The 9441-nt window shown below is 50.7% G+C and overlaps 1 pseudogene; it reads left to right on the forward strand.

Annotated features, from left to right (window-relative positions):
* On the forward strand, positions 1-975 carry LOC140645741 (olfactory receptor 14A16-like; annotated as a pseudogene).
* The last annotated feature ends 8466 nt before the right edge of the window (positions 976-9441 follow it).

Below are 9441 nucleotides of genomic sequence, written 5' to 3' on the forward strand. Positions count from 1 at the left end.
ATGGCCAACAGCACCTCCATCACCAAGTTCCTCCTCCTGGCGTTTGCAGATATGCGGGAGCTGCAGCTCTTGCACTTCTGGCTCTTCCTGGGCATCTACCTGGCTGCCCTCCTGGGCAACGGCCTCATCATCACAGCCGTAGCCTGTGACCACCGCCTCCACACCCCCATGTACTTTTTCCTCCTCAACCTCTCCCTCCTCGGCTTGGGCTCCATCTCCACTACTGTCCCCAAATCCATGACCAATTCCCTCTGGAACACCAGGGCCATTTCCTTCTCGGGATGTGCTGCGTAGGTTTTGTTCTTTCTCTTTTTGATGTCAGCAGAGTTTTCTCTTCTCACCATCATGGCCTATGACCGCTATGTTACCATCTGCAAACCCCTGCATTACGGGACCCTCCTGGACAGCCGAGCTTGTGTCCACATGGCAGCAGCTGCCTGGGGCAGTGGTTTTCTCAATGCCATGCTGCACACTGCCAATTCATTTTCACTACCGCTCTGCCAAGGCAATGCCATAAACCAGTTCTTCTGTGAACTTCCCCAGATCCTCAAGCTCACCTGCTCCAACTCCTACCTCAGAGAAGTTGGGGTTGTTTTGATTAGTGCTTTTCTATTTTGGGGGTGGTTTATTTTCATTGTGCTGTCCTACGGGCAGATCTTCAGGGCTGTGCTGAGGAGCCCCGCTGAGCAAGGATGGCACAAAGCCTTTTCCACGTGCCTCCCTCACGTGGCTGTAGTCTCCCTGTTCGTCAGCACTGGCATGTTTTCCAACCTGAAGCCTCCCTCAATCTCCTCGCCAGCTCTGGACCTGGTGGTGGCAGTTCTGTACTCAGTGATGCCCCCAACAGTGAACCCCCTCATCTACAGCATGAGGAACAAGGAGCTCAAGGTTGCCCTGAGGAAACTGATTGGATTCATTTCAGGAGCCATAGGCTGCCTACCTTCCTCTGCAAATGGGTTCCTCTGTGTGTCGTGACAGGCCAAGCCTGTCTTTCCTTGGTTTGGTTTTTTTTTTTTTTCTACATTTTTCCTCTTGTGATGATGTTGTCTACAAGGAAATGTCATTATTCATCCCCTCCTCCCAATGTAAGCACCTGTCTTGTGTGACGTGGAGACTTTGTGTAAATGAGGAGCCAGGCCGTCTGTGTATTTAAGCAAAACAAATGAACCTGCAGCATTGTCCTTGTCCAAGATCCATCCTCAGTGGAGCAAGAATGAATGGGAAACTAAAACCCCTTTCTGGCTGCACCAGCTTGGGGCAGGCTGCTGTGTCCCTGGGGCAGCAGGAGCAGCCTGAGGACCCCCAGAGCCAGGGCTGTTCTACTGGCTTGGGGAGACGGGATGGCACGGAGGGGCTGCAGCCCTCTTAGGATCTCCTGGAGAGGAGAGCAGAGGACACAGGGTGCCATTGACCTCTGTTTCCCTGTGCTACAGATGTCCCCCATCTCTGGGGCTGACCCCCCAGCAGCTGCTGTGCCCTTCAGAGGGGCTGGGGCTGTGGTGTGAGTGCCCAGAGGTCTGCGGCACCCTGCAGTGGGCACTGCCGTGGGGCCGGCTGAGACTGGGCTGGGCAGAGGGCAGGGCAGGTGGAGAGAGGACAGGGGAGGTGGGAGAGCTTGGTGTCTCGTCCCACTCGGTGGGTTGCGAGATGGGTGAATCTTTTTGATTCCCCGGGGATTTGTGTACCGACAAAGGCTGATCTCTGCTCGGCAGAGCCACAGGCCGGTAGAGTCACGACAATGACTCAGAGGAACAGTCAGACTAGCAACTTTATTAACTAGCAAACTACAAACTTAACGAACTAGCAAGCTCAGCGAACGAACAGAGGCAATTTGGCAATGGAGCTATTTTCCGGGCAACCCGTCACAATTCATCCAAAACTCATATGCCCAGATATATGTATAGTGGAAGAGTAGAGGAAAGGAGAAGTGAGAAAAGGAAAAGAGAAGAGAGGAAGATAAAGAAAAGGAAAGGTATCACCACCCTTGGATGCCGCGATGACGGTGACAGATGTGGCAATCCTCCGGTGATGGGTGCGCGCCGTTCCCTGGGGAAGGTGTCTCTTTATACTCTGATCCCTGCCTCAGGTCACACCCCTGGAGGACTTACTTATGTTGTTCTGGTCCTCAAAGGTTTGCAGGCGCTGGGGGGAGAGGGGGGAGGTTTTTGCGAGGAGTTTCATTCCAAGTTTTGGGTGGTTGTAGGCCCATTCCTTAGATGAAACTCTGTGTGACCTCTGGCTATAGATGGTAACTGTGCATCCTCCAACGCGCTCTTCTCATCCCGTGCTAGCCGCCTTGCTGCACCTTATCTCGCTACAATGTTTGAGACAGTACCTCTTTCAGTGTCTCACAAGACAATACCTCTTTTAGTCTCTCCTCCGAAAAGCTCTCCCCATCCCATGCTAGCCGACTTGCCGTCGCCATGCAAATCGTTCCTCATCTCTCCACAATGTTTGAGACATTAACTCTTTCAGTCTCTCACACTTGGACACAGCTGGGCTTGGCTAGATCATGCCCAGGAGAGAAAACCATCAGTGTATAGCTCGTGACCATGCAGGGTGAGGGCACACACCAGTGGGTTTGGGCTGCAGAGCCTGGTCTCATGGAGGGGCTCGAAGACATGCAGGTTCAGAAGAGAGGAGACTGGTCTGTGCCTTTGGTGGCATGGACAGACCAGGAAGGTGGCCCAGGGCACTTGTCAGCCCCCAGCCTCTCTCATCGGCCATTTCCATGCTCACCCTGGTGAGGTTTACTTATTGCTCCTTAGAGACCAAGGCGGAACAAGGAAAATGGAGGGCTGCTGCTGAATGGGGAGGGTGATTTAGTAACTGCGGACACAGATGGGGCTGAGGGACTCAATGCCTTCTTTGCCTTAGGCTTCACTGGAAAGGTCTCCAGGACTCTGTGCTTAGGGAAAGGGTTCAAGGAGGAGGAGGGCATGTATTGGCAGGAACCGCAGGAAATCCCGCAAGGACAAATGTCAGCTTTTGCCCCTGCAATGGACTTAACCATGGCACTGGCACAGGCTGGCGCCATCGCGGCTGGGGAGCGGCCCTGTGGAGAACGTCTTGGTGGTCAGCGATCTGGACAGGAGGCAGTCGTGTGCCCTGAAGCCAGGGAGGCCAACAGCATCCTGGTCTGTATGACCAGGAGCATGGCCAGGAGATTGAGGGAAGGGATTATCCAGCATACCGCATGCAGCTTTGGGACCCTCAATAAGGGTAAAATGTTGGCAAGCTGGAGGAGCTTTAGCAAAGGGCCCCCAAGATGGTCAGGGGCTGGAGCATTTTGCCTTTGAGCAGAGGCTGAAGGAGCTGAGTTTGTTCAGCCTGGAGAAGCCTACCAGTACCTACGAGGAGGTTATGGAGAATAAAGAGCCAGGCTCTCCACCATGGTGCATGTTGGGAGGATGAAAGATAATGGGTGTTGGGTGAAAGAGGAGATGTTCAATCTGGAGATAAGGAAAAGATTTCTTCATCAGTCTCAGGGCTAGTCCTGGCTACGGTGGCCATGAGCCCTGCCTGCCCTCCTGCCTGGCACAGTCGGTCGGGTGGCTGTAACAAAGGTGTCCCCAGAATGAGCACCCGGGCGTGTCTCTTTCACCTGCATCACCCCACATTGGACCCCACATTCAACAGCCAAATGCACCCCCTTTACTGCCATCTCCATCTCCCCTCTCCCATGGGCTGACAGAGCCAGGGTGGGACACGTTATGTTGTGCTCATGCAACAACGTTGGTGCTGAGATTGGACGCTACGCTGTGGAGCTGACCCCAGCCAGAAAAGATGTTGTTAAACGGCAGATTTGCAGTGGTGGCCACCGTGCTGGTTTTGCAATGGAGAGCTTCTGCCCCTTTTACGAAAAGGATCTACTCCTACCAAGATACATTTGGTGTTTCAAGCTGACACTGGCACAGGTCCTTCAAAGTCAATCTGCAGTCCTGTCCATGGGCCTTCAATACGTTGGTGCTGGACTGGGCCTTTTACTCCAGCGTAATGTGCACTGGTCATGGTGTAAGAAAGACTGTTCTTACACCAGCGGTCTACATCCTTCTTCACGTTAGGCCACCGCTCAGTGTCCTTCACTGTGTTCAGAGTGTTTGCCTTAGCTCATGGATAAAGCAGATTAGATCTCCTCCAGTATTCGGAGGAACAATCCGATGCTTATTGCCTTTTGCATCTACGGCATAATTGTCCTGGTTTCAGCTGAGATAGAGTTAATTTTCTTTATAGTGGCTGGTATGGGGCTATGTTTTGGATTTGTGCTGAAAACAGTGTTGATAATACAGAGATGTTTTAGTTGTTGCTGCACTAGTCAAGGACTTTTCAGCTTCCCATGCTCTGCCAGGTGCAGAAGAAGCTGGGAGGGGACACAGCCAGGATAGTTGATCCAAACTGACCAAAGGGCTATTCCATGCCACATGACGTCATGCTCAGTATATAAAGCTGGGGAAGAAGAAGGAAGGGGGGGACATTTGGAGTGATGGCGTTTTGCCTTCCCAAGTAACCGTTACGCGTGATGGAGCCCTGCTTTCCTGGAGATGGCTGAACACCTGCCTGCCCATGGGAAGTGGTGAATGAATTCCTTGCTTTGCTTTGCTTTGCTTGCATGCGTGGCTTTTGCTTTACCTATTAAACTGTCTTTATTTCAACCGTCGAGTTTTCTTACTTTTGCTCTTCTAATTCTCTCCCCCATCCCACCGGGGGGAGTGAGCGAGCGGCTGTGTGGTGCTTAGTTCCCGGCTGGGGCTAAACCACGGCAATAATAAATATTACTTTCCCTGAATACGCGGTCTTTCACATTACTCCCTTTCATTTCCCTTGTTCGAAGGGGATGTTTTCCCAAACTGGGGCAAGCTGATGAGCTCCACCACAGCCACTTGAAGTGACTTGCTCTTGAATTTTTCAACCTGACTTGGCCATATATGGCCCAATAGTGTTCATGGATGCTCATGTGTCTACTAATAATTGCGCCAAGTTTCTTGGGTTCCTCATGGCCCTTTCAACTCTTTCCCCAAGAATCCACTGGCAAGGGTGCCAGGACCTGTGGCCGCAGCCCACAGGAACTTGGGCCTCCCCGGCACAACATAAACACCTTCTCCAGGACCTACTCTTGAGTTCCCAGACTTCAGGGATTGCATTGCATTGATCATGTCTTATGTCAGCGATTCAACGTTGCTCTGCTAGAAACTGAGCTGCTGTTCTAGCTCTCTCGAATGCACTTCCTAAAACTTCCTTTACTTCTGTTTGTAAATCTTGTACTTTTCCAACTTGTAACTCCAGCTGTCTAATTTTTAACCAGGCATTATGTCTGTGGGCCCTAAGACCTTCCTCTCTTCTGATTAAGGCGGTTCTTTTAATTTGGGAATTGCCTTCTCCTTCACTTTCTGCGTGTCCTTTTGCATGTCCTTCACCTTCTCATCTGCTTCTCTCAGGATATGCTGTGAATCGCGTCAGGGTTCAAATGGCACAAGCTTCCTTTTTATTGCCTTTTCAGTTTCCCAGTTTTAAATGACTAACATATGCTTCACAGGTTGCAGAAGTGGAATCTGCTACTTTAAAACAGTCGATCCTCCAAGGGCATTTCCCTTGTTTAATCACCCACTTAGGGAGTTTTGTAACCTTCTTTTCCTTCTTAGCGTATTTTCCGGCTCAGGCTGCATGGTCTGTTTGATCCTGTGCACTTCCCATGCTGCCATCACACAAGCAAACCCTAACAAGAACTTTGCTGCCTACCAAGGTTAAATCGCGACACACCCTCATTCACAAGCCTTCCACTTCTACTGCAGCACTTCTCTCTGAGTTTATGGACCATGGAATGAAATTGGGATGAGAGTGTTCCTTAGGACAGCTTCCCAGAAAAAAATGCTGTTTGAGTCCAACCAGGGGTGTGTCGGCACCTACTCCTGAAGTCAGCCAACCAAATATTGAATGAACAAAGAGTTATTTGTCGAGGGTTGTCTGTGTGCAAAGGCCTTCTTCAGTCCAACAGCGCAGCACCTTTACACTGTAGCGTTGGGAAGCTGCCCAGGAGCTTAAAACCAACCAATGACGTAAACCCTTGCCCCGGGATAACATATTTGGGATGGGTCTTGAGGAAACCAGAGGGTAAAGGGTTAAGGGGTTAAGAGAAATAATCTCAAAAAGCAGAATTTTTTACTCCAGCGCTGCAACTCTCTACACAGGTGTGGTGGGTTGACCCCAGCAAGCACCTAAGCACCCACACAGCTGCTAGCTCATTCTCTTCCAGAGGGATGGGGGAGAGAATCTCTCTCTTCTGAGCAAAACAAGAGACAACTCATGGGTTGAGACAAAGGCAATTTCTGAAGTGAAGCAAAGCTGTGCACACAAGCAAAGCAAAATAAGGAATTTATTCACTGCTTCCCATCAGCAGACAAATGTTTATCCATGTCCAGGCAAGCAGGGCCTCAGCATGTGTAACAGTTACTTGGAAAGACAAACACCATCATCACAAACAAATCCCCCTTCCTCGTCCTTTCCCTGACCTTTAATGACTGAACATGACATCATATGGTAGGGAATATCCCTTTGGTCAGTTGGCGTCAGCTGTCCCAGCTGTGTCCCCTCCCAACTTCTTGCCCACCTCAAGCCCTACTCACTGTGAGCAGAGAGTGCTAAAAAGGGACAACCTCAAGGCTGTGCAAGCACTACTCAGCAAGCCTCACATTGCTCAAATTGCTCAGCAATAGCCAAAAAGCTCCGGCCAGGAGCTTCCTCCAGCATGGGCTTTCTATGGTCTGCAGTTTGCTTCAGCGTCCATCCTCCTGCTCCGGCGTGGGGTCCTCCACGGGCTGCAGGAGGGATATCTGCTCCACCGTGGACATCCATGGGCTGCAGGGGGACAGCCTGCTTCACCATGGTCTTCACCATGGGCTGCAGGAGAATCTCTGTTCTGGTGCCTGGAGCACCTCGTCCCCCTCCTTCTTCAGTGACCTCGGTGTCTGCAGACTTATTTCTCTCACATCTTCTCACTCCTGTCTCCCAGCTGTTGTGCAGCAGTTTTCCCACCTTCTTAAATATGTTATCACAGAGGTGCTACCAACGTTGTTGATGGGCTCAGCTTTGGCAAGCGGCAGGTCCGTCTTGGAGCTGGCTGGAACTGCCTGTCTCCCACATGGGGGCAGCTTCTGGTGTCTTCTCACAGAAGCCACCCCTGCAGCTCCCCCGCTACCAAAGCCTTGTCACGTAAACCCAATACAGCTGCATTGTAAAGAGTATTCATTTTGAAGTGCATTATGAAGGCTCGGGACAGGGATCTTATCAATGTCTATACATACCTGATGGGAGGGAGTGAAGAAGAGGGAGCCAGGCTCTTCTCATTAGTGCCCAGTAACAGAACAAGAGATTAAAAAAGATGACATTCCGCCTGAACATGAGAAAACACTTGCTGAATGTGAGCGAGGTCATGCACTGGACGCGGTTGCCCAGAGGGGTTGTGCACTCTCCATCCGTGGAGATACTCAAAATCCAACTGGAAATGATCATCAGCACCCTGCTGCAGCTGACCCTTCTTTGAGCAGACTATTTGGACTAGATCATCTCCAAAGGTCCCTTCCAACCCCAACTATTCTATGATTCTGTGATTCTGTGATTCTGTGATTCTGTAATGTCTGGCAGTGTTCCTGAGAACTTTTCTGTGGTATCCCCACATCAGTTTGAGCCCTGGTGTCCATCCTCCAGGTAGCAGAGCTACCTTTTGAGGATGAAGTCATTCACCATGTAACGCTGAGGACTGGGTGAACCAGGGATTACAAATGCCAGCAAATCCTCAACACACAGCAGTGTCCACTACCCTCGCCTCCACTGTCCAGCCCCTCCCTCTAGAGGGCTTTGGCTCAGAAGGGACCTCTGGACGTCTCTAGCAGCATGGTCTGCTCTGAGCAGGGATAACTTTACAGTTAGGTCAGATTGCTCAGTGCTTTCTGCTGACCCAGCACTGATCCACTCTCATAGTGAGTTTTTTTCCACCTTAAACTCATTAGAAATTAGAGTTTTGAAAGTCACAGGCCCCTGGCCCAGTGCTGGTCCGCTGGTATAATGGGCTTGGGTTTTTTTCTTTCCTTAACCTCATTTGAAATTTCCCTTACTGCTTCCTGCCCTTGTGATCTCGTGTTCTTCCCTTCCCTCCATGATGCTCACCCAGATCATCACACCTACTCAGACCAACGATAATCACAACCTACTCTCCAAGCACGACCTCACGGGGATCCTCTAGGACCATGCAGGCAGGCTGTTGTGGCCAGCTCCACACTGGAGGATGATGGCACTAAGAGACTGGGGGTCACCAGTCCTTCTTCAGCCACTTCCTAGGTCTGGTGGAGCACCAGGACAGCAAGGACTTGTGGCTCTGCACCATGAGCATGCTGTAGGATTGCGACAGACCCAGAGTCTGGACATTGCCTTGGATTAGCTGAACGCCAGCATTTTTCTATTTGAAGCAATTTTCCAGCCCAGCTCACCTCCCTTCTGACCTCTCCCCATCCTTACTCTGATCTGGGCAGCCTCTCCTGGCCCCCTCCTTGGGCTCTTCATATGGTCCCAAGCTGTATAGGGATCACGGCTGCAAATCCCCCTGCCTAAGGGTCTGTGCATGTGGCAGGTGCTTGAAGGGACCAAGGTGCATTTCCAAGAAGAGGAGATGTGTTCGGTTGTGCCTGAGGATGAGATGAATCACTCTCCAGCCTCCCTTCCTCATGCTTGCTGGGTCCCCACAGCCTCCTTTGGGATTGCAGAGTCTGTGTTTTCCTGAAGATACCTGCATTTAGTACTTTCCCTTTCAGTGACTCCACCTTGGGCAATCTCTTCTTTTGTGGGGCTCCAGTCACTGCCCGCCCCAGGCACATGCTGTCCATGGAGATATCCCGTGCTCTTAAGGAGCTCCAGACTCCCCTCCTTAAGGACATCATCTGCATGTCATGTGTGGGACAGACATGGCAATGTAATTCACTGACCAGTCACCATCTCCAGTCAGCAGACACCAATGGGTTAGTGTTAAATCCAACCCTCTGTCTCTAACAGGCCATAACATGACATTGAGCTCTTGGCTCCTGAATCCATGGAGCAACAGGCCCTTTTGGGGAGCAGTTGCTCATGTTGATTCCTGGCACCAGCTTTGGATGAAGAGCCCGACCTTCTGGCAGTGCACTGGGGAGATCCCATTTTATTATAGACATCCTATGAGAGAGGCAGCTCTGACCAGTGTTAAAGACACCTTTATACAGGCTCCAGGATGCAGAGCAGATTCATTTCTCAGTAGAAATGAGCTGAAGCTAAACATTTGTGTAGGAACAAAACAACCACAGATTATGAGAAAATTATAATCGTAACAGTATGATAACGATAATGATGATCATTCTAATGATGATAGCGATAATAATAAAAAAGACAAAAGGACAGGCCTGGAATGAGATACCTAGGGAG

This window comes from Ciconia boyciana, unplaced genomic scaffold (genome assembly GCF_034638445.1).
Source record: "Ciconia boyciana unplaced genomic scaffold, ASM3463844v1 HiC_scaffold_37, whole genome shotgun sequence".
Lineage (NCBI taxonomy): Eukaryota > Metazoa > Chordata > Aves > Ciconiiformes > Ciconiidae > Ciconia > Ciconia boyciana.